General features: G+C 33.0%; 1 long non-coding RNA gene across 2 annotated transcripts; it reads left to right on the top strand.

Annotated features, from left to right (window-relative positions):
- The first annotated feature begins 2,667 nt into the window (after nucleotides 1-2,667).
- On the top strand, nucleotides 2,668-6,463 carry LOC110267695 (uncharacterized). 2 transcript variants are annotated; one of them, XR_002355576.2, is made up of 3 exons: nucleotides 2,673-3,555; nucleotides 3,669-3,784; nucleotides 6,118-6,463. It is a non-coding gene; the product is annotated as an uncharacterized LOC110267695 (long non-coding RNA). The 2 variants fall into 2 exon arrangements; XR_002355575.2 differs by lacking the exon at nucleotides 6,118-6,463 and having other exon boundaries at nucleotides 2,668-3,555; nucleotides 3,669-3,966.
- The last annotated feature ends 706 nt before the right edge of the window (nucleotides 6,464-7,169 follow it).

The following is a 7,169-nucleotide window of genomic DNA, read 5'->3' as shown; positions in this document are numbered from 1 at the left end:
TTTTTTTTATTTAGATGTAATATGTTTGAATTGATAATAAAAATAGAATATTAAGAGGTTTATATTGATATAGTCATATAATTCATTATTATTTAAAAAAATGACAAAAAACTAAACATTCAACTCGAGCTTGACTATTTTCACAAGGCAATGCAATCTTTACAAAAATAGAGAAAATTTCGCCCCTGATAATTTAATGTGGAGATCTTACACTCAATTCAATTCTATTGGTCCAATAAAACTTAAAAGTGTCTATTTCAATTAAATATTAATTTCAATATCTAACAATGCAAACTAACGAAAGAAACTAAAATAAAAAAAAGTTTTCTATGGAAATTAAGAATTTATAATCACAATTATTAACATATATTTTCTTATTATGCATGGCTAACTTTTTTAAAAAACCATATTCTAACGAAATATAATTTTTATAATCAAACTTGTTCATCGCACAAATTTTATCGCTAGTTATATATATTTCATACTTTTAAAGCATATTCAAAAAATTGTATTAACAATAAAAGAGAAATTATTTTGATCGGAAAAAGTAATAAAATTTTAATTTTGTAATAATTATGCATATGATATATTATATTAAAAAAATTTTCAATAACTTTTATTTCGTTAATTTTCTCTCACTTATTTTTTTTATGGAATACATAAAGATTTGTTTGCTTAAGATACACATGACCAAACACAATAAGAAAAATACTCAACTTAATTTATTAATTATTTTCTCTTGTGATCTAGAAGAAATATAGCTCTAATTAATAGCAGCAGCAACCTCTTGGACCCGTACAAACACCATATGTAAAACTCTTAGATCCACATAACTTGTTGCAAGTTTCAGCATGACATTGTCCTTGAATGCAAAACATTACTGCATCATTAATAGTCCTATACATTATTCCACCTCTTGTGTCTGTTGCGGTAATAATAAACACAACAAATCCGTTAGAATTTCTATCTAAATTGAAATGTGCATTTGAATGTAATATGATAACAATAGTATATTTGTAAGAATATTTAAAAATAACCGAAATCTCCGTATAAGAAATCTATAATCTCTCTCATGATCTTTTTATTTATTTTAGAAAAAGAGTTCAAACAAGTGCACCCGATTTTTATTATGAAATGAAATTTGAAACAAAAGCAGTATTATTTAGTTTATAATTTAATACATGAGCGACCAAGAATTCAATAGATTATCGGTAACAATTAATCAATCAATAATTAGATCATAATTTAATAACAAAAAATGATTAGATCATACCATCCGAACACAAGAATACTTTATATGCGAAAGGAAAAAAAAGTTTTAGAAAAAAGTGTAATAATAATGTTGGGAAACATTTTTTGTTACTTCAAATTTAAGCACGAAAATCAAAATTTAGGGATAATTACTATAACTATCTCATGATAAAACAACAATGTAATTAAGTTTTAAAACAAAATTTGATACCTAAGGTACTAGCAGAAAGTGAAGCCACAAAAAAAATGCACAAAAACAACTTTGTAGCAACATTATTAATAGCCATTTTGCAAAAATCACTTTGTGTTCTCTTTTTTTTTTTAATTATATGTCTAATCAAGTGTATTGTTCATCTTATTTATAGGCTTTTGTTACAATAAACTAATCCTAATATGATATTTTAATTATGATGATAATAAATTGGTCTTATGGGATTGCAAATGCTGCTATCTCACCCATTATTTGCATATTTACTTACCCAATAATAAAATAACTTAGATAGTGTTTATATTTGGAAAATTTGTTTAAATATTTTTTCTTCTGATTTAAATATTTAGTTTGAATTTTTTAATTAGATAAAATATATTACTTCTAGAAACAACTAATTAGATCAATTGATTTGATGATATATATAAATATGGTTATTTTGTTGACCAAACGAATATAATAATAGACACCAAAACAAATATATATATAATAATTTTCTAAAACTAAATTATCTATCAAACAATTAAATCAATTGACTTGTCAATATGTATATATAGATGTTTTCGTGAGTAGAAAAATATATAATTTTTTCCTCTATATTCATTTATTTAAATTTGAATTTCAAATATACTAAACAAAAAGTATAAAAAAGTGCCAAATTTGTATATATATTCTATTTAATTTGTGTCTTAATATTTTTAAATCATTATTATAAAATCCAAAATTTTTGAGGAATCTTATTATAAACTGATTTTAAATTTATTTATTATTAGAGATTTTACTTTCAGAAATTATTTTATTGAGAGCGATTAAATCAAGTTTTGATAATTAAAATGAAGATTTTATTTAATTTCATAATTATTGAATTATTTTATATATTTAAATTATAATGTGAGTACTTATGAAATAATAAGAATTTTATATGATTTGGACTAAATAATTAATATTCTAAAATATTAATACTACTGTTTTGGAAAATAGAGAAATTAATTATATTATCTCTAATTTTTTATTTTAAATATTTTATTAAAAATAATTTGTAAAATTGATGAACAAATAGTATTTTTATACATTATTATTGTTGGGTTAAAATTTATTTCTAATTACTATCTTATCCCTACTTTTATTCAAAATTTACCAAATTAACCCTAACCCTAATTTTCACACAACACTCTTACCCTTTCTCCCTAACCCTCAGCAGTCGAAACCCTAAGCTGACTACCTCTTCCCAAATTCAGCAGCATTCATGAAACAGAACAGAGATAGAGAGTCAGGAACCAGGGGAGGGGGAATCGGGGAAGTGGGACGGTGGGGTGCTGGCGAGGAGTGCCGTCGCCGTTGCTGTCGCCAGGAGAGGAGAGTGACGCGGAGGAGGGAGGTGACGCTTCATTGTCGCCGCGCTCTGCTGCCACGAGGCCGCCGTCGTCGCTGCCTTGAAGGGAGCCGTAAGGGTCGCCGTTGAGCATGAAAGGTTGGGAGAGAGAGAGCTTGCGTCTGAGACTGGAGAGGAGGTGTGGTCCGCGCTTTTGCCTCTATCGCAACTGGCCCGCCGCCGCCACCGAAAGAAGTCGTCGCCGTCGCCTGAGAAGAAACCGACGAGAGAGAGGGAGCTCGCAGAGAGGAACGCGAAGCAGGAGCCTCTGTCCGCCGATCTGTCACCGTACTGTTGGGCTGTCGCCGCCACCAAGGGTCCGTCGCCGTGGGTTGTTTTCGCCGTCAGCGCTGCCATTGAAGGGAGCTCGCCACCACGTTTGGTTGTTGCTGCCGCATGCCCATCTCTGCCGACGCTGAGAACGCACAAGGGTGGCAGACGCAGGGAGGGAGGCGGAGGAAGGAGGAGGAGGCGCCGTGTCTGGTAGTTGCCATCCCGTCACCGCAGTTTACCTCTGCCACTGCCAACTGCTGCTCTCCGGTGCTTAGCTGGAGCTTCTGTTACTATTGTCGGAGATCTATGGTTGCCGGAAAACACCGCTATTGTTGTTGCGGAAGGAGGAAGAAGCCTCGCCGCTGATCTGGCCGCCAGGAGCAGTCCTGTAGCCACCGGAACCACCGCCGGGGATGCCTCTTCTTGACTCAGTCACTTCTTCTTAGTTGCGGTAAGCGTCTTTGTTTTGAAAAGCCTGTAATCACTGCTATGTTATCGTACGCTGAGGTTTTGCGGCGTTAATTGCTATAAGATTGAGTCTCGATCATTTTATGTTGTGATTAGAATTGCTGTGGTCGCTGTGGAAGTGGGTTGGAGTTGAGGTTACAGTTGCCGAGGTTACGGGCCGAGGAGAAAGGATTTTGACGCGTTGTGTAGCTTTTGGGTTTCGATTATTCGGGGTAGGAGCCTTTCTTCGAAAACCATACTTTATAATTTGAAATTATTATATATGGATATTATGTGCTAAAAATGTATATTTGGGTGATTGTATAAGTCTTATGTAATGTTGGTTGTTTTGGATGAATACGAATGCTTGGTTGATTTAATCATTATTTGGTTTTATGAAACGGACGATTTTGAAGTGCTTCTTTAAAGTCGCTTCTTTAAAGCTTTGAAATCAAGTTTAATCCGTTGAAAATCGACTTGAGTTTGATTTGGTTTTCTTGAAATATGAAAATGGAATGTATCTTTGAATTCAGTTGGATTTTTGCACTGATTTGCTTTCGAACCCTTTAAAGAGGGTTGTTGATTGGTTTGGATGGGACCCGAAAAGGGTAATAGATTTCAAGTTTTAAGGAAGGTGTTGTTAAAATTCCGATAGAATCCGCGACTTTAGTGAAATGTTATTTGGAAAATTATGAGTTAAAAACTTCTACTATTTTATTTGGATTATTTAAGAAAGGGATGACTTATGCTTTTGAAATAAATTATTAAAAAGGAAAATGTGATTTAGTCTTGTTTCTTAAGAAAAGTATTGCATCTCTTTTGGGAGCAAGTTATGTAGATGAAACTTATGTTTTAAGACTGTTTTAAATGTGAAAAGGGTTTATGTCTTTGAATTTGACTTGATGGTTTCAATCGGAGGAGTTTCAGTGAATTTGAAAGAACCTGAACGTCTATTGACAAGTTTTATTTTACAATGTTTTGGGAAAAAGTTTTAAGTACTCTTTGAATTCTGAATTTTTGCAAGACTAAAACAATTTTTAAGCAGTTTGAAATGCTTTAGAATTAATCATGGGGTTAAAGTTGGTTTTGTTTAAGTAAAGAAAATGGCTTTAAAAGGAGTAATTGATTACACGACTCGGTTTGGCTTAGATCTTATTTTTATTACTCAAATCAGGAAGCCAATGTTTTAAAGATTTTAAGCGAATTTGAGGAAATAAGTTATGTTATTCTCCCCTAAAGACTTGAGACTCTACCGAGGAACTTTTGTTATAAAATCCCGTTGTTAGATAGATGATTTTAAATATTTCAAAATATACCTTTAATTTTCCATGGTTTTGGAAGTTTTGGAAAGAGGATGCTGAAGGTGGCTTTGTTTTTAAAAAGGGAGCCTACTTTGAGTAAAAGTGGCTTATAAGCCTGAGATGATTTGAGGAATAGAACTTTAAAGCCAAAACTGAAAAGAGTTTATTTTTGATTTCAAAGTGAAGTGAATTGAGAAAAAGTGATTTATGGCTTGAATGAAGGTTTTATGAATTTGATGATGTTGGATGGTGGAAATGCTATTTTGTTATGAGCCGGAATGGCTGTATATGATAATGAATTATGGCTAATTTTGGAATATGTTATGAGCCGGATGGCTGACTATGAATCATGAATTTAAGCCGGATGGCTGAGATGAATGTTGATTTATGATTGAGAATAAATGCATATATGCTGAGTTATTGATATTGTGATTATTGCACTTTTAATTATCTGAGATACGAGTTTCCCTGGGTAGAAACAGCGGCTAGCCACCACGTGCCCCAGGTTGAGACTCGATACTCTGCTGACCCTATGTCGTAAGTGTGGCCGGATACTGTGAAAGTTCCGGATGAGCTCGTCCCCGTGAATATACACCAGTGAGGGTGTTGGATGTGAATTATGATTATGATTGTGAATGACTCGGGTTGGGGATGCATGATAGAGGAACAGTCCAATGGTTAGCTACCAGGACTTGTCGGGTTGGCTTTATAACCGACAGATGATATCATCAGCCACTAGGACAGGCATTCAGCATATGCATCTATGTGACATTGTTTGGGTGTGCATATTGTACTTAGTTTGCCTTTGTGATTACTTGTGATTAACTGCTAATTGTTCTACTTGCAGTAACTGTTTGTTTGTGCTTGTACTTCCCTACTTGTGTTTGCAACTGAGACTCTGTTGGACTGTGGTGATTGGTTGTTGTTTGGGTTGTTTGGCCTGTTTGGGCCTAGAGCCGTGGTTGATCATGAGGTGGGCCGAAGGCCATGTTTGGTTGATGTTTCTGGTTTTGAAAAGTATGAAAAGCTAATTTAGTTCAGCATAGATAAACCTTTTGAAAGAATTTTGAATTTTTAAGGATCGAACAGTTTCCTTTTTTAGAAAAGATTTTAGATTTTTCTTGATAGGAAACCCTTGCTTTTGAAAAGATGCATAAGGCGGTTATTAATCACTGTAACGATTTTATCTCGCGTATCCTATTATAGTAATTCTGCAATCCTATAGTGAGAACCCTTTCGAGGATGATGTTCTCACTCCTCTACAGGTCTTTCCTTTTTCAGGTTACGGACAATGAAGTTCAAAAGAGCTTATTCTTTTCTGTTAGACGATATTTCTGTATTGTTTTAGTATTTGTGTTTTCCTTGCCTTTAGCTTTGCAAGTTTTATAAGTGGGATAGGATGTGGATATGGGATGTTTGTAAATTAATATATATATATATATATATATATATATATTTCCGATGAGTATTGTATCTTATATTGTAAGTATGAGTGTATGTTTTCGAAAAATTCAGTTTAAGTTTTAAACAGGCTCATATTTTAGTATTAAATAGTATAAGAGTCGTCGTAATATTTGAGCTATCAGAGTGGCGCAGCCGGAAGTGTTACTTTTGATAGTTAGGGTGTTACAATTATTTTATTCTTTCAATAAAGAAAACCCAAATTAAAAGTAAAAAAGTAATAAAAAAGCATCTATATATCTAATTAAAATCTGATTTCTATATTAAGTGTTGAGATCCAAAATACTAATTATAATATAACATAAGCTAAGTATTTTATTTTAAAATAATTACACAAATTACAAATAAGTATGTGTGATTGTCACAGCTATAAGGGATATCCCATATGAGATGGATAAACAAAAGGTTATAACGTTTTTGCGGTCGAATGCATTTTAAATTTGATAAATGTATTGCTTGTGAAGTATATATGGTCGAATTCATTTTGAATTTGATAAAAGTATTGCTTGTGAAGTGTACATTCGTGTATGTCCAATGTAAATTTTTACCCATTTTTTATTGCAAACTGAAAACAGATATTCGAAAGAAACATTTGCTTAATTACGGATATGCAAAAATCTTTTTCATTATTATAATCAAGGTTCTGAAAACCAGACCGGACCGGCCAGTTCGACCGGTTTAACCGCGAACCGGCAATGCATGCGGTCCGGTCCTCCTGTATTAACCAGCGGGAAAAAAACCGCGAAGAAATCGCTGAACCGGTTAAAAACCGGCCGATTCTTCTAAAAAACTTAAACGGCGCCGTTTTTAATGGTATTTTTAAAAATAAAAAACTGAAATCTGACCCGCCCGACTC

The sequence above is a fragment of the Arachis ipaensis genome, chromosome B10, assembly GCF_059453495.1.
Source record: "Arachis ipaensis isolate K30076 ecotype BB chromosome B10, ASM5945349v1, whole genome shotgun sequence".
NCBI classification, from domain to species: Eukaryota; Viridiplantae; Streptophyta; class Magnoliopsida; order Fabales; family Fabaceae; genus Arachis; species Arachis ipaensis.
Note: the sequence above shows the minus strand (reverse complement) of the source record. Positions and strands in the feature narration are given on the sequence as shown.